The sequence below is a fragment of the Takifugu flavidus genome, chromosome 11 (assembly GCF_003711565.1).
Source record: "Takifugu flavidus isolate HTHZ2018 chromosome 11, ASM371156v2, whole genome shotgun sequence".
Lineage (NCBI taxonomy): Eukaryota > Metazoa > Chordata > Actinopteri > Tetraodontiformes > Tetraodontidae > Takifugu > Takifugu flavidus.
The window spans coordinates 1,334,282-1,358,873 of record NC_079530.1 but is presented as its reverse complement, the minus strand read 5'-3'; the positions used below and the strand labels follow the sequence as shown (position 1 = coordinate 1,358,873).

The 24,592-nt window shown below is 50.0% G+C and overlaps 1 protein-coding gene across 1 annotated transcript in view; it reads left to right on the top strand.

Annotated features, from left to right (window-relative positions):
* LOC130534038 (adhesion G protein-coupled receptor A3) overlaps positions 1–24,592 on the top strand; it is a 98,124-nt gene that overhangs the window by 36,951 nt on the left and 36,581 nt on the right. The gene's annotated exons all lie outside the window — the stretch shown is intronic.

The following is a 24,592-nucleotide window of genomic DNA, read 5'->3' as shown; positions in this document are numbered from 1 at the left end:
CGCTAGCTGCCGAAGAGCTAGCTTGACTACCCACTTACCTAGCTGTTGTTTTGGGGGGCATCGGTCACGTTTTTGCACTTAATATGTAGTTTGAGTAACGCCAGTCATTGGTTTCAGGCTTTTTCTTCTGCTCTGGATTTTCCTGCAGAGCTAAACTGTTAGCTAAGGTGTAGCTCCTGCGGCTTTCTCAGGGTAATGATGGGTGGATGGAGGGATGGATGACATCGGAAATGTCGTCGCAGATTTTTTGTGACGGCAGGAAAAAAATGAGTGACTCATGAGTGACATGAGTAGCTGTAGCTCAGTTATTGGGAGTCTGCTTTTTAAAAGACAAAATGTCAGATGGAGTCATTTCACCGGCTCCTCCTGATGCTATCTCCTCCTGATGCTATCTCCTCCTGATGCTATCTCCTCCTGATGCTATCTCTTCTGACATCATTCAAATGTCACCAGGTTTATTCTCTGATTTAGCGAAGGAAAGTCACAAAAATCCGCCAAATGAGACCCGTCGAAGGTCTGAAATCGGCTGTGACGTCGATAAATAATGAGAAGCGACTTGGTCTTCTTCCAATCCCCGTGGTTTCGGGGGCCGTTTGGCGGGAGCGTTTCTCCATCTTGGCGCCGTCGCGCCCTCTTTACCTGCTGAACACCTGCCTCTGACAGACAGATGAGCGTGTGGGCGCTTCCACCAGCGGGTTTGCTTCAGATCCAGTTAAACAGGAGGCGTTTTTGGTTCCCCACACACCCGCTAATAGCGGCGAGTCACCTGCGTCTTGCTATTATGGAGCGCGTTACTGCGTCTGATGGCGATTATGACTGCATCGCTGAGTCGATGGCAGAGCGCACGCGGCCGGAGAACATTAAAGAGCGCAGCCGTGCTGTATCTCCATTAGTTTACCCTTTATACAGCAGCGCTATCACATAAATCAAAGAGCCAATTTACAGCAGCGGAGCTCTTGGAGGCGGAGTCACAGAAGCCGCCATTTAAGAGGACGCGTTACTTCGACGTCATAAGTGAGGAAACGTGCATGCGTACATGCAAATGGCACGGCTGAAGTGGGTCATAATAACAGGTACTGTATGTTTTTGACCGTGTGTGTGTGTGTGTGTGTGTGTGTGTGTGGCCAGCTGCCTCCGATGGGATTAATAAAGCTGCCTGAAATCGTGTTTCTCATCCAGCCAATCAGCTTTAAGGATGTGGAGATAAAACTACACGTGTCAGCAGTGAGGAAACCGCCCATCTGCCCGACCAGAGCGAGCAGTCAGGTTTATGGTGGACGGAAACGCTCCGAAACGGGCGCCAGCTAAGCTAATTGGAATGGTTGTTTCAGCTGTGGCAGCCTTTTCTCTCCAGGTTCTTTCTGAGGTTCTATGTCTCCCCCAACATAAACGTTCCACGGGATGGTTCTGGGACCCAGGGAGGGCAGTTTTAGGCAGGAGCGTGTCCAGGGAAGGATGATTGCTAAATATGGAGCTACTTTCGCTACTTTACTCTCATTTCCTGCTTTATTTTCACCTTTGCTCGGTCACCGTTGGCCTGATTCCGTGCCTCCACATCGGCTCCAGCGCTGATTTAACCTGACGGTGGCAGATTTGCCTTGGTTTTCCGACGTCGCTATGACGACCAGAGATGTTGATGGGGGGTGACTATGGTCCTACCTTGGCGTGGAAACAGTACCCAGACAAATAAGATTCCAGCACAAGTCCGCCAAATCCAGCAAAAAGCTCTCAGCGTGTTTCCATGACGACGGGCAAGTGTTACTTTCCTCCGTGTTCTATTAAGATTAATCGGATTAGCTTTTCTCTCTGTGAGCACCACTGAACTTACTCACAGCGGAGTGGTTTTAGGAGGCGCTGGACGCTAACAGGGATCAGGACGGGAGCAGGAAGCTGGCGTTACTTCCTGTTGAGACCGCGTCCCTACTGGTCCTCCTCCGACCTTTGTCCCCTTATTTCTGTCCTCTAATGTCCTTTCAGACATCTTCAACCCTCTGCTGACGTGAGTCAACCTCAAGAAGGCGAAATAAAACCCACAAAAATCAGTTTGAGCGGCGTCCAGGAGTCGTTCCAAAGCTCCGGGCGAACTTTTGACGTTTGCGTTAAGTTAATCAGGATCAACGTGGTGATTTCCAGGTTGTTTTTCTCTTTTCAAGGCGGCCGCTCATTTAGCGTGACACCCTTGCTGGGTAATTGTTGAGAGACGTAAAAGGAACTTCAACAGCTTGTAAAAAGGCGGTCGTTCATCCCCGTCGTCGCCTTCTTGCAACCTTTGTTCCCTCTCCTCCACCTCGCGCTGCCTTCGTCAAGCTAAAGGCAGAAACTTTGGCTAATTACTGCTAATCTGAGAGCGTCTCAGTCGATCGGGGCTGATGCTCGAATCTGCGCTCCGTGTGGTTCTGTAGTCGCTCTGTAATCAGATTACAGATGATATGTGGTCATTTAATGATGTCTGCGAATGAGGAGCTTCATTTGGTTAATTAGCCTAAATGAAATGGCTGTAGTTTGTTTTAATCATCTCAACCTACTGAGCGATTTCTGATGACTCCTGGTTTCCTGATTCAGCTCTGATGGGATTTCTGCGGGTGTGTTTGTCCCCTAACGGCACAACAACGCAGGCGACGGTGACTCAACTTTACGCAGACCGTTGTGTTGCCATGACAATGAGCTAACCGAGCCTCATCCAGCTGAAGCAAATCTCGCCATTCAGAGGCTCGCGGCGGGCGACCTGAGCCGGTGTTCAGGTGGAGGATGAGACGCAGCTGGAGGTTTAGACGCCGCCTCCGTCTGTGCATCCGATTAAAGCTAAAGCCGCTCAGCGTTTGAGCGGAGGCAGGCACGCAGCAAGCTAACGTCATCTGTGGTGTCAGACAACAAAAAGGGAATAAAACTCGTCCTGAGTTGTGAATGAAGCCCTGTTGTGAGGCAGGAGGCGTCTTCTCCCCCACCAGGACGGCAGCGCACGCTTAAAAGTCTGAACTTTGTGTGGGATAAAAACATTCGGTGGCAGAAACACACACGCTCACACTCACACACACTCCCCAATGACTCATCAGTCTGTCTCAGAGTAGCAGCACACACACACACACACACACACTGCCATAAACACACAGCACGGCTCGCCAGCCTGGGAGATGGTGAGGGCGGGGGGGGGGGGGTATCAGCTGGATGCTAGTCATCACGTACCCATCTCATTTAAACCGCGCCGCTACCAGAGGAAACAAGCTAATCTGTTAGCATCGATATGCGTCAATGTATCAGTCACGTCTGTTACATTCCGAATCAGTTGCGTGAGTTGGGAATGCTAACGACGCGCTGACGCTTCACATCTGTAATCGTAGCCAGCATTACTGATGCTAATGCTGGGGGGGGGGGGGGGCTAACCCTACAAGTGAGCAGACTTCCCACCCTGCTGAGTTTAGGTTCTTTATCAGCTATTACAGATGTGACAGGACGCTCCGCTGCCTCCGTTATTCCCAGGGGAGTCACGTGACGCCGTGGCACCTGTACGGGCCCATGACAACGCTCTTATCTCTTATCTGTGTGTGTGTGTGTGTGTGTGTGTGTGTGCTTTACATTACCGATGATGACGTGAAGTGGCCGCCGTAAAAGACGTGGCAGAACAGGGTGGCAACAATCAGAAGGGTGCGGGGGACAAGTCCAGACGTGGCGGGAGGACAAAGGGGGAGGGAACGTTAGGCAAAAACGGAGGTTTCATTCCATCGTTCGAAGGAAACAACAGAACTCGTCCTTCCTCCGCCAGTGGCCTGATTGTTGGCGCCTCCTCTGCTTCTGGTTGGACGGGACTTTCTAATCAGAACGGCTCCGAAATTACACGCCGTGGGACGAAATCACCCGCCAATTGTGTTCTGCTCGTAAACAAGTCGTGAAATTTGCATTTCCGATGGGACGTCGGGAACGTCGACTTCCAGCCGACCTTTGGCCACTCCCACACCGCTCAATGTGTGTGAAGATTAGGAACCAGTTGCACCTAAATGACTCAAACCTATGACGTAAGACGTGATGATGGTGGCGGGGGGGTTGCGTAATATTTACCACTAGAGGTCCTCGTCTTCCTCGCCCCTGACAGGTAATTAACGGAAGCCTTTGGGTTTTCCCGTCCTCCCGTTCTCAGATGCTTGCGTCTCCTAATTACAGCGCTCAGGGTCGCTCAGGGTCGCGTATGTACATTTCATTTCTTCTCCGTCTTTAATGGGGTGTCTGTAAATGCCTCCGTACCTGCTGGGGTCTTTAAATGCATCACGCCGCCTCCAGGTTAAGGACACAGTCGCTGCTGATGAAATATCCCATAATTAAGGAATTAAGGTGACCAGATTTGACCCAGTTTGTCCCGATTCAGTAAATATGACAGCGGATGCTTAATGTCCTGATAATTTGCGTCTAATTGGAGTGTGTTGGGGATGCACGCTGTTCTCTAACGAGCACCTGGAGGATTTGAATATTGACCCCGAAGGGTGGGTTGACCTGTCGGGGTGGGCAGGGGGGGGTCCGTTTCCCTCTCCGTCAGATGGCTCACGTCAGATGGTGGTTCCACTGGTCTGGATCTTTAATCCCGCTCCCATTTTAAACATTAATTCATCAGTTAAACGCTTCTTGCCCGGTAATTTTCTCTCCTATATTTGATGAATGTGTGTGTGTGTGTGTGTGTGTGTGTGTGTGTGTTTTAATTCTCTTCTCTTTAGCTGCTACACGCTAAATGGGGTCTTGTTGAAGCCCCGTTAACAGCCCGCCAAACAAAAACATCCCGAAACACAATGACGACGCGCTTAATGCCCGAATTCCGATGCCCTTTTTCTGGATCACTGGCGTCAGGACGCGACCCTGTCGCTCACGTAGCCGCTGACGTGGTTTCACTGTGGTGCTTTCACACCCTGCAAGGATTAAAACCTCCTCTTTGATGAAACTTATTGTTACTAATTCTGTAGTTCCAGTTACTATCATAGATGACAAACTATCACACTGAGGGGGTCGTCTAATCGTTAGGTCACATCTGAGCTGTGCTGCTATAGGCCGAGGCTGCTGGGGTCCAGAACCATGATCACCTGAACCTCTGTCACCCCGCTGGGTCAGGTTTCCTCTCCTCCTCCTCTCCTCTCCTCTCCTCTCCTCTCCTCTCCTCTCCTCTCCTCCCTCTCCTCTCCTCTCCTCCCTCTCCCCTCCTCTCCTCTCCTCTCCTCCCTCTCCTCTCCTATCCCTCTCCTCTCCTCTTCTCTCCTTCTCTCTCCTCTCCTCTCCTCTCCTCTCCTATCCCGCTCCTCTCCCTCCTCCTCTCTCCTCTCCGCTCCTCTCCTCTCCTCTCCTCTCCTCCTCCTCTCCTCTCCTCTCCTCTCCTCTCCATCTCTCTCCTCTCCCTCCTCTCGCTCTCCAAGGTCCCTTCCGCTCCTCCCCAAAGCTCTCGCCTGGCTCTCCCGATCCCTCCCCTCTCCTCTCCTCCCTCTCCTCTCCTCTCCTCTCCTCTCCTCCTCCCCTCCCCCTCCCCTCCCCTCGCCCTCCCCTCCCCTCCTCTCCTCTCTCTCTCTTCTCTCCTCTCCTAAGATCGCTCTCAGGCTCTCCTCTCCGGCTCTCTCGCCCTCTGTCCTCCTCCCCTCTCCTCTCCTCTCTCACTCTCCGTCTCCTCCCCGATCTCCTCTCCTCTCCTCTCCTCACCTCCCCCTCTCCTCTCCTCTCCTTCCTCCTCTCCTCTCCTCTCCTCTCCTCTCCTCTCCTCTCCTCTCTCTTTTGATGTAAAAGACGCTCTATAAATAAAGATTGATTGATTGATTGATTCCTCTCGGCGTTAGCGGCGTTAGCGGCGTTGGCGGCGTTAGCGGCGTTGGCGGCGTTAGCGGCGTTAGCGTCCGCCTGCCTGGGTTTATTCTTATCTCCGCATCCTTCCTGCATGTGCAGATCACACGCGACGCCAGAAAGACATCCAGCCGAAACCCTGTTTTCAGGGAATTAGGGGAATTGGCCCAACAAACAGGCCCGTGATGCAGCAGTGAGAGGCCATGAATGCTAATCACGTCATGAAAGAGAAAGGGGGGGGGGGGGGGGAGTCGTCCTCCAGATAGAGTGAAATTGGAAATGAAATGCGGTTTGAAAAGTGACAGAATAAGGAGGAGAAAGAGATCCATAAAATAGGCGGGGAGACCGATTCAGCTGATGCTGAAGCTGCTGCCGTCACAGGCGGCAGGTCAACAGTCCTGGGGGGCCTTTCTCCTCAGCTCCACTGAACGGGAAGCTGATTTATTGACCTTTGTCATGTAAAGAGAAGTTAATCCTCAATGTTCCGCGTCTGCCCTGCGCTGGGGTTGCTCTCAAGTGTCACAGCTGAGGCAACGTGAGGTCAGAACGGGAGGTTTTTGTCTGAAGACACATAAACGCCCTCTGACAATCGCTAAGCTAATAGCTAAGCGCGTTTGGGTTGTGGATTTCGTTAAAATTGATGGTGTGTTTATATGATCTTGGGATCTGTGAATGAAATGAAAGTTTTAGCTTAGATGGGTAGAAATAATGGGCACAATCGCCACTATTGTAAAGTTCAGTCCATCAGCGACGGATTCGGGACAGTAATTCCACTTGGCTGCTTTTGTTTTAGCCATTTTATAACAGATTCAGTATCGGCGATGCTGATATAAACGCAGCAAAGTCGATGCCAATACGAGAGGGCCGCTGCCAACGGGAGCCTCCGGCTCAAATGCGAGTGGTCGAATCTCTGGGAGTCTTTTCTCCCTAACGGACAAACTTAGCCAGCAACTAGAAAAAGCCCATCTGCACATAAAACTCCGAGATCCACCGAGTCAAACTGCTGGTTCCATCCGGGAATGACAGCGTCAACCTTGGTGACGGCTGCTGAGGCCTCAGCTCCGGAGCCAATTAGCTCCCACTCCCATTCACATGACATCAGGTCGTTAAGGCCGACTGCCTGCCTCTCATCCAGGGGTGGGCATGGGGGGCCGGATCCAAGCCGGACCTTCTGTCCTACAGGTCAGCACTCACCTGGGGTTGGTTCCATTTACCTGGGTGAAAGCGGTTCCTGCCTGGTAGGATGCAAATCCCGGCTTGAATTCAACCCTTGAGGACTGGATTTGACCTCCTCTGATGGGCAAGTCCAATCCATGAAGGCTGGAATCCAGACAGGTTTTGCATCCTACCAGGGAGAAACCGCTTTCACCCAGGTAAATGGAACCAACCCCAGGTGAGTGCTGACCTGTAGGACAGAAAGTCCGGCTCGGATCCGGCCCTCGAGGACTGGATTTGCCCACCCCTGGTCTAGTCCCTTTCTGCTCCACAAGTCAGGGCTCAATCGACCCCCCGTGTTCAGGACTCCCTTCCTGTCCTTCAGGAGACGCCTCCTGACAAAGGTCGGATGCCCCAGCGGGGAGTCCTCTTGTGTCCAACCCCCTCTGTGTCCGTCCAACCCCCTCTGTGTCCGTCCAACCCCCTCTGTGTCTGTCCAACCCCCTCTGTGTCCGTCCCTCGTGCTTCTGTCAGCAGGAGTCAAGCGGCTGCTTTCATCACCTCCTCTCACCTCCTGCTTCGCATGTGGTAATTAGGAGTCAATTAATCCCACATTGGGACGCTGCAGGAGCAGGTTGCCCAAGGTCAGGGTTGTGGTGAGTGGACCAGGCAGGCACAAATACTGTATGGACGGACGTGATCGGGCCATATCTCACCTCCTGCGTACGGACCTGGACCAGTTAAAGCTGCTCATGCGTCCACCTCCAGGATTACAATGATTAAAAGCCAAAGAGGATTTGGGCGGCCGGCCTACGTGTCCGGTAGGAGAGTCCAGGTGACCACGTGACCAATGGACGCCCCTCACCGACCCTGTCCTCTCTTATTCTGGCGTCTCTTCCTGTCCTCCGTCCGACTTCCTGCTGTCTGACAATCCGAGCCACAGTGGACCATGTGGGCCCCCTTTCTGGTTTTGGAATTACAGAAAAGTGTCCCCACCAAAAATGTCAGGAATGCAGTTTGGTGTTTGCTGGTGGAACAGGAGCCGCGTGGTTCCGGGACTGTTTGGGATCGTAGGAGGGCGGCCTGAGTCCACCTTCAAGGACAACTCAACGTTTGTTTGGGTGGCTGGGAGCCACCGGCCGGCTCTGACGTCCCGATGAGTTGCTCGGCTGCGGTTTGGAGAGGTTTGCCGAGTCGTGATCACAGCAAATGAGTCAATCAAGCCACGGAATTTCACATATTACTGCATCACAATGCCGGCAGGAAATGAAACCAAGTCCAGCTTTGAAATTCCAGCCTTATTTCCGAGCTTATTCACACACACACACACACTCATGCTGGTTTGAAAATGACAGCCTTGTCTGCATTGTGTGTGTGTGTGTGTGAGTGTGTGTGTGGGAGGGGGGGGGGGGGGGGGGGAGGCGTTCCTTACCTTCTCTGCAGTGTGTGTGCACGTTGCACCATTTAGGGATCCTCTAGTTTCTGAGACTTGTGGCGAGAGTTCAGGGCACCAGCAGAGGGAATCTTCTGGATTTTCACCTTTAAATTCCAGGAGCAACTGGGCTCCCTTTTGGGTACCACCCCAGCCTCCCCCCTCTCCCCCCACCCCTCTCGCTCTCTGCGCCTCTCTAATTGTCCCGCCTCATGTGGAAAGACCGGTTCTCGCCTCCCCAGCTGCTGCTGCACTGTGCAAAGCTGTAAATCTGGCACAGCGGTTACGAGTTCTCCCACAATGTGTCCATAATTTTAGATTTAGTGAAACAATATAAGCTGCTTATTCCTGATGAAATGTAAACACGTCCCATTCAGGAGCAGCGGAAGAAATAAATATGCCCGCCGAGCTCACACAGGCGGCGTTTTGCTAACGAGGTTTACGCGGGGAATGACTTCCCACTGTTTCCAATGAATTAGCTCATTAGATCTGATTCAGCGTGTTTCCGGCCGTAGCCGAATCCATCTGCGGATCACATCGGAGATCTCGCAGGCTAATCACAGCGTTCCCTGGAAAGGTGCAGCCGCTTCGCCGCGCTCACCGTCGGCCGTCGTGGCGTTTTAACGCGACTGGGCCGATTCAAAGATCAAATCCGTCCGTCTCGTCTGTCATTTCACGCCGCTTTATCTCCACAGCTGTCAGGGAGATTAGGTTTTATCAACAGTCAGTCAGATTCTTTTGGGCTTTCTGTCGGCTTTTCCGCACCCTTCATTCATCATCCCAAATGTACGGTGAGATGTATTTTTCCCCAACAGCAGCTCGGTTAGCGTAGCTTAGCTTCCTTTGTCTGTATGAGAGCCAGTCGGACACCAATCAGAAGCCCCAGGGACAAACCCCAATCAAAAATCCATCATGCTCAGATTAAAGTTGCCACAACTGGAGGTGAAATCAGCGAAAGACACGAGAAAATCTCCAGGAGTCTGGATCACACCTGCTTCTGTCTTGGCTGGTTTACCTCAAGCACCCCGACAGGATCAAGAAAGCTCTGCGTCTGACACGTAAACAGACGGAGCGACTTCATTCCTCATTTGTTCCACCTCTCAGGCTCAGCCTGACGACCCTCTGCTCCCCCCCGGCTCGGTTCAGAACCGCGGTGCAGGATTCAGGAAGCACGCTGGCTCTTCTGTTTCACATCTCGGCTGTTTGATGTTGCTAATCGTCCACCTCAGGTGTCGGTTTACGGCGGCGTCGGGCCGATAGCATCGTTTTATACCAGCACTTTGTGTCACGGCTGTCGCGTGGAACGACACCTTGATCCTTTGCCTCTGCGGCGTCCCGCTGTTTTGTATTCCGATCCACATCCAGGTTCTGATTCCAGTGATATCGGTGTCGGGGTGGCTTGCGTGTTGCCTCTGTTCAGCCTAATATGCGGCAGATACGGTGCAGGAGCGGACCGCGGGCCTGGAATGTTAACGGCTGATCCGACCCAACTGCATGGATGACGGGGCAGCGGATGGTGACGTTGGTGTCGGCCCAACTGTGCATGTTTCCCGCTGCCGCGGCGCCAAAACCGCGCAGTTCTGAGGTGTGATCCTGCTGGATCCTGCAGCGGAACACCTGTATGTGGGTAGAGGAGAGCGACAGATGTGGCTTGTTGGCTCCGTTCAGCTCCCGCTCTCACACCGCTGAAGTGTGTAACCTTTTCCCCGGCTGGTGTAATCCGGCGTGGCAACAGCCCGCGTTCTCCTGGAGAGCATAAGCAACTCACAGCCCTGCTAATCCACGCCGGAGCCCTCAACTCTCTCCGACTGGCGTCCTAAGACGAGAGATCATCTGCTCGCCGTTGCCAGCAGAGCGGCTCATCTTGTTAGCCGCGCGTTCATGCCGCTTACTGCTTCATTGTTCTGCTGCTGGATGCCGACGCAGGTCCTCCTCTGATTGGCAACACTGGAAATTGTGGGAGAAACAAATAGCGTTTTCTTCGCTTTCGACGTTCCCCCGATAATTGGCGGAATTTTTGAACCGCGGGGTCGCGTTTCAGTTCCGCTTTGAAGTAGCTGTTGAAAGCACTGCAGCAAAAGGAGAGCGCGACCTCTGCGTGCTTCAGCGTCTCCGAGTTAAACACACTCAGGAGGGAAACTCAGGCAGGATGGAGCAGGACGGAGTGTGTGTGGAGCGCAGGTGTCCGGCGGGTCGCACACCTGTGCAGCAGCTCTGTCACTGACACACTTCCTCTCACCTTGGTGCAGCGTACCTTTCTCCTGATACCTGCCGTAGTCACAGCGCAGCCATGGCGACGCGTCTGCAGACGTGATTTTATGAAGGAAGCACCGATTAGCCCGAGACTAGCGTGGCTAACGTTTGATCTGCTGAGCTTTGATGTCAGCTGCTTCTTATCGCCTTTGATCAGCGACAATATCAGACAAATGTGCACGAGCAGAAGTGAAAGAAACGACCGTTCTTGTGTTCAGAGATAGGTGAGCTAACTGCAAATGCCAGGGGAGGCACAGGAACCGGAAGAGTCCTATTTTTGACACCGACCCGTGCATCATTTTAGCATAATCGCTTTGCACGTTACATTCAATTATCCCACTCTGGGTCACATTTCCAGCCAAAGTTTGATTAGAACATATGAACCTGCCGAACGCTTCAAGGTCAAAACGGGTTGATCTGATCACAGACCGATGTAAATGACAAGATTATCTGAGATTAAATCGGAGTGATCAGACAAGGGTTGCTGGTGTTCCTGACTATTATTTGGACCTTGAGGTTGCGTAGCAGTGTTGCTGGAGGTGTCCTGGACCTCTCCCTGGATTGGTGTTTCTGGCAGAGGATCAGAGGATCTGGTCGAGATGTCTTTTTGAGAGGATGCTCTTGGTGCTTGTTGCTTTTGCCCTCTTTATAAAAAGGGCAGATTAAACTCACGACAGACGCACTTCCTGACACTTGCTGTCACATGACTGAAACTGACCAATTACGAGCTGGGAGGATTCAGACAGGCGACTGTTGACCAATCAGAAAAGGCTGATTCATTAACATTTAAATATAAGAAATGTGTAAATAATAATTCTGCCAACAAAAGGATAAATAGCTACTAACACTGTGAATATATCATATCAAATTATTACACTTATATCTGTTGTTTAACGTGAGTTCACTAGGAAATATAAATGAGTGGAACGGCACCCCTGAACCCGACATCTGGCTGCTCCTTTTGGCTTCTTTGGGATTTTTCCCACTGGTCCGCATGGATGTGGTCTGGACTGGGACCTGTGGATGATAGCTGGATTGAAAGGCAAAGACAGGATCCTGGAATAGAACTGAGGAAGGTGTTCCTTACAGGACGGCTGCGTCTGTCCTCTCTGAGCAGCAGCAGATAACCTGGACGACAATGAAGTGATTCTGTCTCGGCTGCTGGACGGAGGACGTTCATAATTCATAAAAGTTTGATAAGGGGCTAAAAGCCTCCCTTTACTTGGACAAAAAGCAGGCGGTGCAGCGAAGAGGAGGAAACAGATGGAAGACAAGGACGATAGTCCATCAGGTAGAGAAATGATGGTGTCTGAAAGACACCAAAAGGCACAGAAAAGGTGAGAGTAATTAGAAATGCGGAGGATGGAAAGAAAAAGACAGAATGAGAGATAGAGCGCGAGGCCGCCATAAATAAAGCATGAATGGGAGAGAGAGAGAGAGAGAGAGAGAGAGCGCACAAGTGAATTTCAAATATTTTGTTCCCTGGAGGAGGCTCAGGTTGCCATTACTGTCACATATCCCAAGATTCCTTTTGCACCACTATGAGTCTATGAAGAAAAATAGTGAGCTGCACTGAGTCATGGTGCACGGCAGCGTGCACGAACCTGCCGCTGCAGAAGGTCTGTATTCTGAAGGGCGTCCTGAAGACAGCCCCCCCTCAGCCGAATTTAAATGGAGTTATTATTGCAGATGACCGATAGATAGATGATATCGATAGGGAGAGAATTGCCCCCCCCCCACCCCCCACCCCCCCAGGGCTAGCTGACCATGTGTTGTGTGAGGTATTATATTATATATAAGGTGCTTTCTCATCATATGCAGTGTTTCTTAAAGTATGATGCTAATGTTTGAAGCTCATTTAAAGGATGGAATAATGGATAGATCCACATCAAGGATCATCTGGGATGAGAGCATGGAGCCTGATTTACACTGGACTGATGCTAAAACTGCTCTGATCTGGATAACTGAGGGCCTACACACACTTAAATGTGTTTTCAGCGTTTCACAAATGTAGGGTTGTCGTGACAACTTCCAGCTTAGAATCAGGGGCGTGTCTGGACCCCCCAGGCAGGAATACTCATCCTGGCACCACCTGGATTTAACCAAGCAAATAGGTAAGAACCTCCTGTTGGATAATTATTGCCTGGCAACATGTTATTAAACCAGAACCTGAAGCAACGAGCAGCTTCTCATTTCTATAAGGATTCATCCCGTGGTTGTGGGAAAGATGTTGTTGTCTTTGAGAAGAACTGTCCAACGCATTAAAAACTGGGCGGGATGATGGAGATCCAGGATCACTTGAAGGTTTGGTGAAACCAACTCAAGTAAAACCCACAGCAGAACTCAGGGCTGTGTTTAATAGAGCGAGTAAGAACATTTCCACTTGTCACTATGTGAAGGAACTCCAGGGACTGAACAGCTGTGGAGCCTTCAGAAAACCGCCAATCAGTGAGGCTAATTGGGGAACAGGCTTCAGCATAAAGACTCTGGAGCAATGGAAGAAGGTCCAAATTCACCCTGTTCCAGAGTGCTGGGGCATCAGGGAAAGAAGAGAGGCAGATGAAGTGATGCCCCCAGCATGCCTAGTGCCTACCAGACCAGCCTGGGGGGCAGAGCTCTGATCCAGGGCTGCTGCAGGCCATCAGGTCCAGGTTCAGCAACAATTTGGGCCAGAATGAGGTCAGCTGACCAGCTGAAGGTATGGAATGACCAGGTTCTTCCATCAATGGAGGTTTTCCCGATGAATGTTGGCTGGAAAGCTGTGTGGTGGGCATGTCTTTAGCATAAGGATGTTCAAGCTAACCTGGTTCTGGTTTGTTTCAGGTGTGTTTGATCATCTGTTTGTTTGTGTTCCATTTTTAAGAGGTTAAACTCTTAAAACATCTGTCCAGAAACTTCAGTCATGGGACAAAAATAGAAGGTGGCTGTGAGTAAAATGCTGCTTTATTTTAGCGCTAGTCATCATTTCATGTCTGCTCCCATTTCCTAACTGCTTGGTGTCTTTATGGAGCAAGCAGCATTCTAAAAATGACACAACGGGGTGACACAAAGATCACTTATCTCCTCATTCTTTAGGATGTGTGCTGTCACATCCCATTATGGTTGATCAGCATTGGGAACAGAGTGCCCCCCCTGCAGACTGACAGGAAGCGGTGATCTTGCCCAAGACGAGCATTAATAGGTCTAGTTTCATGGCGACGCCGCCTGCCTCTCGTCTCAGTCTGCAAACACATACTTCCCTTTTGCTCTGCCCCCCCACCCCCCTCCAAAGAGGGTGACTCTGCCCTGTGACACTCTGAACCTCCTGAGCTCCTGTTTGCCCTGACATTAAAGAGTCAGGTGTGCTAATGCCAGTGGCGCCATAATTGCATAGACTGAATATGGTGTCGTCCCTCCCCCCTCTATTTTTATCAGGACAGGCCCCCAGAGCGACGGGGGTTGTTACCAGCTAATGGTGGCAGAGTAACAAAGGGCTGAAATTACAGTTAACACCGTGGATTTAATGGTTCAATAAAAGTCCTTTTTTTCCCCACCAACAACTGCTTGCCGGCTAACACCCCACCACCACCACCACCCACCTCCCACCCCCCAGCTCTTCACATCTAATGCCCTCATTGTCGTCTGGGGCTTTTTATGTCTGCTTTGTCATCCAGCCTTTCGTTAGCTTTTCTTCGAAGACAACATTGACAGTAGAAATGATCTATGTAGCGCTGCGTCATCCATGTATCTGGGGGAGAGTTTAATAGTGTTCAAAGTGTGAAGGAAGAATTGGCTTAAAGGGAAAACTTTTTCCCCCTCGAAGAAATCCCATCCCATGTATTTTGACATGTTTTGATGATACCTGTGGCAGCTACAAGTAGACGGTTGGATAAGTGTGTGTCTTCATTTCTAAAAGAATGTCTCCCAGGAGTGTCTCTGTCAGCAATGAAATGAGGGGAGAATCTTGACACTGGAGCAACATTTTAGAGATCTGACGGTGTGATCAAGCTTTGGGTTGACTTAACACAGTCAAAAATGAGCTTCTGCACGCTAAAGCGGATTTATTACTTTAATAATTAATATAAGCAGATATGAATTGAGAACCCAAGAACCTACTAACTATCAGACCTCTCCAATAGTCCTGGATTGACAGTCCCTTATCAATTTGCTCCTTAGACCACCTCTGACCCATGTTGCTTTGTAGCAGGGTGCATTATCCAGCTGAAAGAGAACGCAGTCGTCAGAGAATCCCGTGTCCATGGAAGAGGGTTTGTGAGCTACAGTAATATTTAGGGACTAAGTGTCAAAGTAACATTTAAACCAGAGGTGTCAAACTCAAATACCCAGTGGGCCAAAATTCAAAACTGGGACAAAGTCACGGGCCAACATTGATATTTATTGAAAAAAATCTTCCTCCAGCTATAACAGGGAACCTTTTGATATATATGTATATATATTTAATAAAATACCATATATATATATATATATATATATATATATATGGTATTATATATATATATGGTATTATATATATATATATAATAAAATACCAGTGGGCCCGCTCTAATAGTCAATTGGTATGGCTTCACGGGCCAAATATTATTACATTGCGGGCCACATTTGGCCCACGGGCCAGAGTTTGACACCTATGGTCTAAACGGACGGTTGAGCCTAAGCTGTCCCAGCAAAACATTCCCAAAGCAGCACACTTCATGTAAGAGACCTGTCACCTCTCTATCAGAACCAGCTAAGTTAACTCATCTGTTGGACCACCTGGATCCGGCCTTGGTCCACGTCTGACAGGTCTTGACCGGTGCAGACTGGGGACAGCACACAGAGTTGCTCTTTTGGAGATTCTCTGACCCAGTGATCTAGCGTCCCCATCCAGCCAACATACTGGCACGTTTTCCCCTCACATCACATCAACTTTGAGGACAAAAGTCTTCATTTGTTTCCTCATATATCCCACGTGACGTGATAAAGTGATGTTCATTGCTGTTCACATCACCTGTCAGTGGTCATGATGTCAGTGGTTGTACAGTATGTATAATTTATGGCCATATGTCACCACATTGTACTAACACAGGTTGTTGCTCAGGCGCTCACTCAGACCTTCTCAGTCTCCTGGGGTTGAGGAAAAGAAATCATGCCTTGCCTCTTCTACTGGCTCCTCATAATTTATTCATCAGAAGCCCTCATCTGATCATCTCCATTCATCAGAGCTGTGTGTTCCTGTAAACACCGCACAAGTACAACGCAGTAATCCCCCTGAACCTGTGTTCTGGAGACGGTGGTGCCAGAATGGGGCCAGCAGGATTTTGGAATGTTGGAGAATGCAGGTGGTGATAAATAATTTATAACGCAAGAAGTAAGGGTGGGTTGCACCCGCGTATATCAGGGGGACAAAACAAGCAGGCATCAAACGGGGCGCCAAGCCGCTGCTCCAGCTCATGAATAATGGAGCAAAGGAAACCACAACCCCCTGTTGTTGCACCACGGCAGTAAACAGGCAATTAGAATCATAACACCTCACCCATGAAAAGCCTGGGTGACCAGCATGGGTGACCAACATGGGTGACCAAGATGGGTGACCGGCATGGGTGACCAACATGGGTGACCAACATGGGTGACTGGCATGGGTGACCAGCATGGGTGACCAACATGGGTGACCAGCATGGGTGACCAACATGGGTGACCAACATGGGTGACCAACATGGGTGACCAAGATGGGTGACTGGCATGGGTGACCAAGATGGGTGACCAACATGGGTGACCAACATGGGTGACTGGCATGGGTGACCAACATGGTGACCAACATGGGTGACCGGCATGGGTGACCAGCATGGGTGACCAACATGGGTGACCGCATGGGTGACCAACATGGGTGACCAACATGGTGACCAACATGGGTGACCAAGATGGGTGACCAACATGGGTGACTGGCATGGGTGACCAAGATGGGTGACCGGCATGGGTGACCGGCATGGGTGACCAACATGGGTGACCAACATGGGTGACCAGCATGGGTGACCAGCATGGGTGACCAACATGGGTGACCAGGTTCTGCAGATGGACGAGCTCAGGAAGGTGGAAGCAGTGTCCAGAGTGCTGCAGGAGAACTTTATTTTGGTCTTCACTGCAGACTCTCAGTTTACCCTGCTTTGAAAAGCTGTCCTCCAAAAAGTATCTTTGTTCTATATTTATCCTAATGCCCTCATTCTTATTCTGGTCAGGCCTCCTCACAGATTTTCTTATTCAGTACTTCTTTGACTGGGATTTTCAAGGCTGCTCTCCTCCCAATGCGGTGCAGCATTTACAACCGTTCCTGTCATTTGCTGGTGGCGTGTCCACAATCTTCTCGGCAGCTGCGCGGTCTAATTAGGCATAACGCCCTGTAACCCAGGGTCAATCACGGGGCCAGATCACAGGCATCTGTAGGGGACTCTACACGGCCCTGTTCTCCTACAGTCACCAACATCTAAATCTACAAAACTTCAGTATCATCACTCCAGTGGGATGAAAGCTGCCATGAATCATCTGGCCTTTTTTTCCATCATTTCTTGCTGAGAGACTTGAACAAACCTTGTAGGACAACAGCCGGGAATTACAGAAGTTATCTCAGCGTGAATGTAACTGGCGGGAATCTCCTCTCCTGCAGCGGCATTGATTGACAAGTTTGGTTAACACCCACTGAACTGTTTGGGACATTTATCTGCTCCCTGCAGCCCTTGGAGGGCACTTTGAGCCGGATTGGCAGCTTTGGTGAGAGCTTTGGGTGTAAATGAGATGCTGGATGTGATACAATGTGGCCTTAAGGAAATAGATGGTGTTAGGTTAAGTCTTACAGATACAGGGTTGGTCTGGAATTCCCGTGGGGGGGCCTGCAAAGGTCAGCGGCATTTGGGTCTGTATGAGTAGCCAGTTGTCTGTCGGCCTGGCTCTATCTCTGCCGTGCCCAGGGACCCTGAAGTGAGCGCTGTCTATGGAAGGTCATGGCGATAAGGTAGATTGTTGTTCTGCTGCAGAGATATGGAGGCGCTGCAATTACAACCCCATTAATGGAAAAGTCGTTACATATCTGCTGCTCGCTGAGGCGCACAGCCGCCGACACTTCCTGCCAATTGCTCCTCTAAGACCTTTAATTTCACATTGATTTCTAATTTCCACCTTTGTTTCCTGCAAATCTGAACACATTTGCAAGTTCAACTCATTTCATACATTCTGTTTTCTTTGATTAAAAACACACACAATATCTTCTAATTAGACTTGACTATATGGAGAGGTGATATGATCCCATCAATAGATCAGAATCAAATGGTTTAAAAGCGCTACTGTAAAGACGTTTAACCCTCGGCTTTCGGCGGTTTGACGACTCAGACTCATTTCCATCCCAGCTTCCTCCATCCAGGAGGACGACACCACGGACAGGTGGCCAGACAAAATACACAGTACAGACACGTTAGGAGGAGTTTAGGCGCTACAATCAGAACGATGACGCGGTAAAACGTCGTAACGCTTGAGTAAATTTAACGTAGAGAAAAATTCAAATGTCTTTTACACACCTGTAGCGAAGGTGTCACGGCCACAGTTAGAGAGCATTGAGCCATCAGATTGACTCTGGAATGAAGCTGAGGTCAGCGGGCAGCATGTCGTTGCATCCGGAGCGACGCAGCTGCTTCGATCAACCGTCTCGCTGTGATCGCACCTTGATAGCAGCCCCGGAGATGGTCGCAGCTACTAAGAGAACAATTAGCCTCCACCCTGGAGGCCCGTGGGGGCATGTGGCCAGCTCTTTGACTTGATGAAGCTGCAAATGACCTGCAGTCGCAGCACAAGGTCAGAGGATCACTGAGAGAGAACGGCGGCTACCATGCTAACATCCCTTACTTTGATCATTTGTGGTGTGTAGCAAAGACGGAAACGCACATTTTACCATACAAATTTAAATGTAAACTAGGTTAATACAGGATCCAGGTAAAATGAACGGCCATTAACCCAAGCAATTAACATCGACTTCATCCAACGGTGGTGTATTTCCACAATAAATGACGAGAGAACAACTCAACCTTTATTAATGGCTCCTTGGCTGCGCCAGAGAGGTAAAGTCATTGATTACACAGGTCAACATGAAACAGCCATAAAAATCCATGAAAAATAATCCCCTCAAATCTCTTTATTCTGGCATTAAAGCTTTAAGCTGGAATCAAGGATGACGGCAGCGTTCTGAAGCGCACGTTAAAAGGGCCGAGGAGAGCGCATCACATCACTCGTACGCGGATCCAAGTGAAAACAAATCCCAGCTGAATAACTCCTCTCTGTGGTCACTGTGTACACTAAGTAGGGAGCCTAATAATCCCCGGCTGGCTCCCAGCTAATCACTGCTCACGACAGAATCTTCAAAGATTGTCCTCTTGTCTGAAGCTCATGGGGACTGACTTGGGGCTGCAGGCAGATTGGCTCGAATTAACGCCGCTCCGTCCAAGTCGTCTGTCTGTTTATTGCGGTCGTGCGCCACGGGTGGGTGTGTGGAAAACTGATAAATTGACAGCTAATGCAGACACTATTATGGTGTAGGCTTTAATTACAGATGCCAGGCTTGAGGCTGGCTGAATAAGAGCGAAATGTTGCATTGTAATGTTCGCATTCGTACAAATACAGATGAAAATGTGACAAATGGAGCAGCTGTAGAGGTATTAAGAGAAGAGAATGGCTGAGAGCGTCAGACAGCACTGAAGGAAAAGTCCCTCTCTGTGGGACAGTCAGCTGGAACCTTTGGAGAATATCCCTGTTGAACATCCCTGGTGTTGTAGGAAGCATCGAGCTAAACAAGACGTTGAAGACTGTTCACCAAAAATCTCTAATATTCCAAGGATAAATCCCTAAAATTGTACAGAAAACAAGAAAAACTAGCAATATTCACATATTTACAAGATTTACAAGCCTTTTTTTCTTTCTCCAAGGCATCTATAATAACCATGAAAATCACTGATTATTTTGTTTTCCGCCTGTACCGGTCAGTCCGGCTAATCCCGGCACAGCTCCACCGCTGCTTAAAAATAACGCACATGCACAAAACTTCCTCATAACAGCACAGTGGCATCATCTAATTATTGGCTTTCATGGTCTGATGGGACAAACCCCAGTCAGGCGAGCTGAAAGCGAGAAAATAATTACAGCCAAAGTAATTAAAAGGAAGTGTGTGGCGGCTGGGTGGTTATCACAACTGTCACCTGCCAGCAGCCAGTCACTCAAATCATCTTTCCGGGGGTTCTGGTTTAAGGGATGCCAGTTTAGGATCCAGGGATTACTCCCAAGCACAGAGCTGACACCCCAGAGTTTGGCTTCAAAACCAACAAACACCCCTTAGATTCCACTTCCTGCTTCCGAAAACACAGCATCCGTGATGCAGCCGATGACAAATGGCCACTTCCTCTGAAAAATTCCGGCCCAACTCTGGTTTTCTCAGGCTGCAGTGGTGACATCATCAGTATTGACCAGCCAGTCTTGTTGCCAGCTCATACGCCCACTCAACAAAAGGCTCTTCTTGGAATGTTTGAGCAGGACAAATGCGCAGAACCACGTTTGGCTGGAATGAATCCGAGTCGTGAATCCAGGTCCTTATATCTGTATGTTCCTAACAGTCCATCTGTTGATAAAATGACTCCCATTATTGATGTAGCTGTGAGACGTCACCGGCGAATATCGGGCGCAGGCAGTTCATCCGTGGAAATGACGGAAGCGTTGGGTTCTCCTCGGGTCGACCACCTTGTGGTCCCGGTCCTTTGTGGCGGTGGATTGACGCCACGTTATTACCCCCCATTTAACAGATTGAATGGCTGACAAATCGAATGTCGAGTCCGGGGGAATTCTGATTGAACTACGGATCCCGCGGGCCTACGAGCCCCCCCATCCTCTGGCCTACATCCCACTGCAGCTGGAGGAGTGTGTGTGTGGGGGGGGGGGGGGCGAGGGTGTCTGTGGATGGGATCCTCATTGATCAAAAGGGGGTGGGGGTGGGGTTAAATCTGAGCAGTGGAATGAGCTGATTATGGTAATGCCTGAACAAATCGATGACAGGGATGTGCGCTTGAGCCCCCGCTCAGGTGGAGGGTCTTGGATCCTACAGCAGGACCTGGCCAGGTCTGACAGTCTGGAATACCAAACAGCAGCTACAGGCGGCTGATTAATAGACTGAAATGCGATTTCAGCTGTGCTGAAGCTTCGCTGCCTTGGATTTGTCCGTATTCCAGAACCTAATCTGACCTCACACTCCTCCGACCATGGGTGCATGGATAACACGGTGAACGGAGCCTTTTCAAACGCGAAGGCTAACAAAACGAGCGTGACTGGTCTCAGTGGGCGAACACTGTGGGCCTCGTGAAGGCACGGTTCCATGGGTTGGGTGGTAGCTTTGTAGCCTAACGGCTCCATACCTTCATGTATGGAACCTACGATCTCTACGCCTTGAACTTTACACTGCAAAAACTCCCCCAAGTCTTACTGTATTCCTTCTATGTTGCGCATGTTGCGAGCGTAGATGCTAAACGTGCACAGCGTGGGGACCCGGGGGTTGGTAGCTAGAGCCGGTCCACTTTCTCTGGGTGTTGTCTTTGCTTCGCAAAAGAATTTAACGAGGAAAAAGGCTCCGAATATAAACGACTGAGCAAATAAACGCACGTGGCCACAACGTGTTCATTCTTTAGCCATTTCTGGTGCCTCACTGTGGGGACTGTAGACACGACAGCCTGAAATCCTCTTGGGGGGGGCCGAGCTCCTCCAACACTGACCAGTACAACCGAGTTTTATTTTGGAGCAGCTGAAGGATTAGTGGAAAAGGATTAATACAGTTTGAAAACTGCTTTAGTTTCCTTGCAGATTTGACAGATTTGCCGTGGTGGTGCTCAAGGGCACGAAGGCGACAGGAAGTTCCAGTTTAAAACGAGGCTGTTGAGGGGAGTTGCATCTCTGAAGACGGAGGCTAATGGAGGCTTAAACACACACATGCTCAACCTCTGTTTTTAAGTTTGGGTAAATGCTGCCGATAGAGGAGAACAATGGAAGTTTGCTGTGATCTTTCAGGCGTCCCGAGGGCGCGACACATCCACGAATGATCCTTATAACTCCCTGGAAACAAGAACGATGGGATCCAGAAAAGGTTCCTCATTTACGATGAAGATTATTCTCTAAAATCACGGTTGTTTTGTACCATCAGGGGGCGACCGAGGATTCGGTCTGGTTTTCAGGATCACGACAGTTTATCTCAGTTCTTCAAACCATAAACAGCCGATGCAACGGCAGCCGCCCACAAGCTTCTAATGGAGGTTATGTTATCAAAAAAGATGAACTTTGTCCCTCCTGTGCATTTCCATTCTCGGAAGTCATTTTAAATGTGGAGGTTTGTTTTTTTGTGTAAGTTTTGTAAATCGGATTTTCCGCTGTAAACAGCAGCTCAAACGTAGCGAGGCTTTGAATGTAGCGGCGCCTGATAATTTCACCTTTTGGCAGCTGTGTTGCCAGGCAGGACGAGTTTGTCCCTGTTCGGTATGCTTCCGTCCGGACCCAGTTGGTGCGTCATGTGAGGGGACCTGAGGCGCCTCATTATGTGGCACTCAGTTCATTCATCTCCAGCCGTTCTTCTCTCCCCTGAGCATGATTCTTCTTCTTCCTGCAGACAGGCAGGGAGCCCCCCAGGCCCCCTCCAAAGCACCGTCTACAGTTGTACCCATATGCAGGTGTGTGAAGGTGGAATTGATATCGTTTAGCACAGCTGTGTGGAGGAGCCTCGTCGAGCACCTGTGCTGAATTATCACATCACGCCGTCATCGCATCATTGCGCTCAAGAGCAAGTTTAATGTTTTCGCTTTTCTTGGGGAGGGGGGGTATGGGCGGGGGGGGGTTGTCAATCCAATCAAGCCATGCATGAAAAAGCAATTGTGCTGTGGAAATCTTTGAGATGTTCAGGGTTTGATCTGAGCTGACAGGAACCTTGAGAAGATAGTTCATCATGGCCTGATGAATGAGGTCCCGACAGTCGTGAATATTCATGTTAACTCCGAGCTGATGTAAAGGCACTCAACAGGCAAACCGCCAGGTCGCCCCGATTCCCATCACCCAGGATATTCCCGATACTTTCTAGCTGATTCCCACTACAAACGGGCCTTTTTTCCTCTTTGTTCCAGTAGAACCGGTCCAGTAGCCAACACTCTGCTCCCCTGTGTGTGTTTGTGTCACATCAGTTTTCAGATGTTCCAAAATCGTGGTCATGGTGATTTAGGGTTGCGTAGGTTAACTCCAATTAAGGCGTATATGTGCGGAGCAAATTGATTTCCTATTGCATTATCTGGGTTCACACTACACGGCTTTCAGAGTGGTCCCGTTGCCATGGTGCTCAGCCGGTCGGGAGTCTGGAGGTCTGTGGGATGTTCCCACTGCTCCGGCGGCAGGCGTGGCCGACTTCCGTCACCAACCGGTGTCTCGGAGGTGTAGACAGCCGACTGCCTCGTCCCGGTTTGGTGGAGGAGAGCTACAATATCCACAAGTCGTTAAAAAAGCATCACAGCGCACTGTAAAAAATGATGAGTGAGAAATAACCTGGGAGCTGGTCTCCGTTAGTGGGACCTTAGAGCTCATGTGTGGGAAGCTGAGGGGAAAGGGGTGGGAATGAGATGGCTCCAGTAGATGGAGCTGCGACCCCTCAACCTTCAGGAGGAGCTGCAGGGGCTGACCCCACCGCTATGACCCTTTGGCCCTGCCTGTCCAAACCAATAGGTGGATTAAGAGGAGCAACTGAGGGTAGCGACACTCACAAAGGAGCTGGAGGCTCCTGGATGAACATCAGAGGTATCACATCAGGCTGTGGGACATGTGAGTAGCATATGCTCGTAGATGAGAAGAACATCAATCGATGTACGAGACAGCTACAACTCAGCTGTGGTCCCTGAAGTGGGCGGAGCATCATACAGACAGAGATCTTATAGAAGTTTGCCTGACGTAAAATCATCTGGAGTGTGCGTGTTACATCAACAAAGTGAAGTAAGAAGCTTCCTCCTTCCGTGACATAAAGCGTAGGAAGATGAATCTCCAAAACCTCTTAAATTTTAACGGCCTAGTGTCTATTTCTGTAAACGCTCCAGACATTATTTCAACAATTCAGTGCTGCAGGGTCGTCCTCTCATATGTGGAGACGGGATTTATGGGAGACTTTTTGGTGTTTCTAATGAGATTTAGGTGGACCTTTGTTTGTATCTTAAACGCCTTTCACACTGCACCAAAATAGCCATGGACGCTGGTCGAATGACCCCGCCACCGACCCGGGACGATGACGAGAGGCGTCCCGCGTCGTCCCGCTAACGATGGCGTCGACGCGCCTGCCTGAGTTAGCCCCTCAACGCAGGCTCATCCAAGGACAGCCGTGATCTGCTCAGCTTCTGCGGAGAGGAGACTCAGCAGATTCCAGCCACTGAGCTGGTCACAGTTATTTATGGTGATATTACATCCTGAGCTGCGCTGAGTGGCCTTATTACCAACTCTGGACATTAATATACGCCCACTGAGCCCGGGCTAAACCTCCTGAGCGTCTCCAGCTCTCAGCCACTGGTGTCCTTCGTGTCCTCCACCGCTGTCCTCACTCCTTCGCTTTGTAGCAATAAAGACGACAACTGTCGGTTACGATCCGTCCCGATTAGCCACAAATTCCGCTCAGACATCGTTAATGACACACTGGCATGGTTCAATCCCCGCTTAAACTTTGCAAAAGGGACAAAATCGCACGGCCCAACAACGCTGCCCCGGTAAACCACGAGGACCAGGGAGGCTTCAGACCTCTCAGAGATCAGAGATTTCAGAGATCTGGGATGGCTTCCTTTAATGGATTCAACTTCAAAACAAGCTCATTCCCCCACATAGGGTGACTTTCACCTGTAGTCTGTAGTCACACCTGAGTGCTAATGCTAGTGCTAATGCTAGTATTCA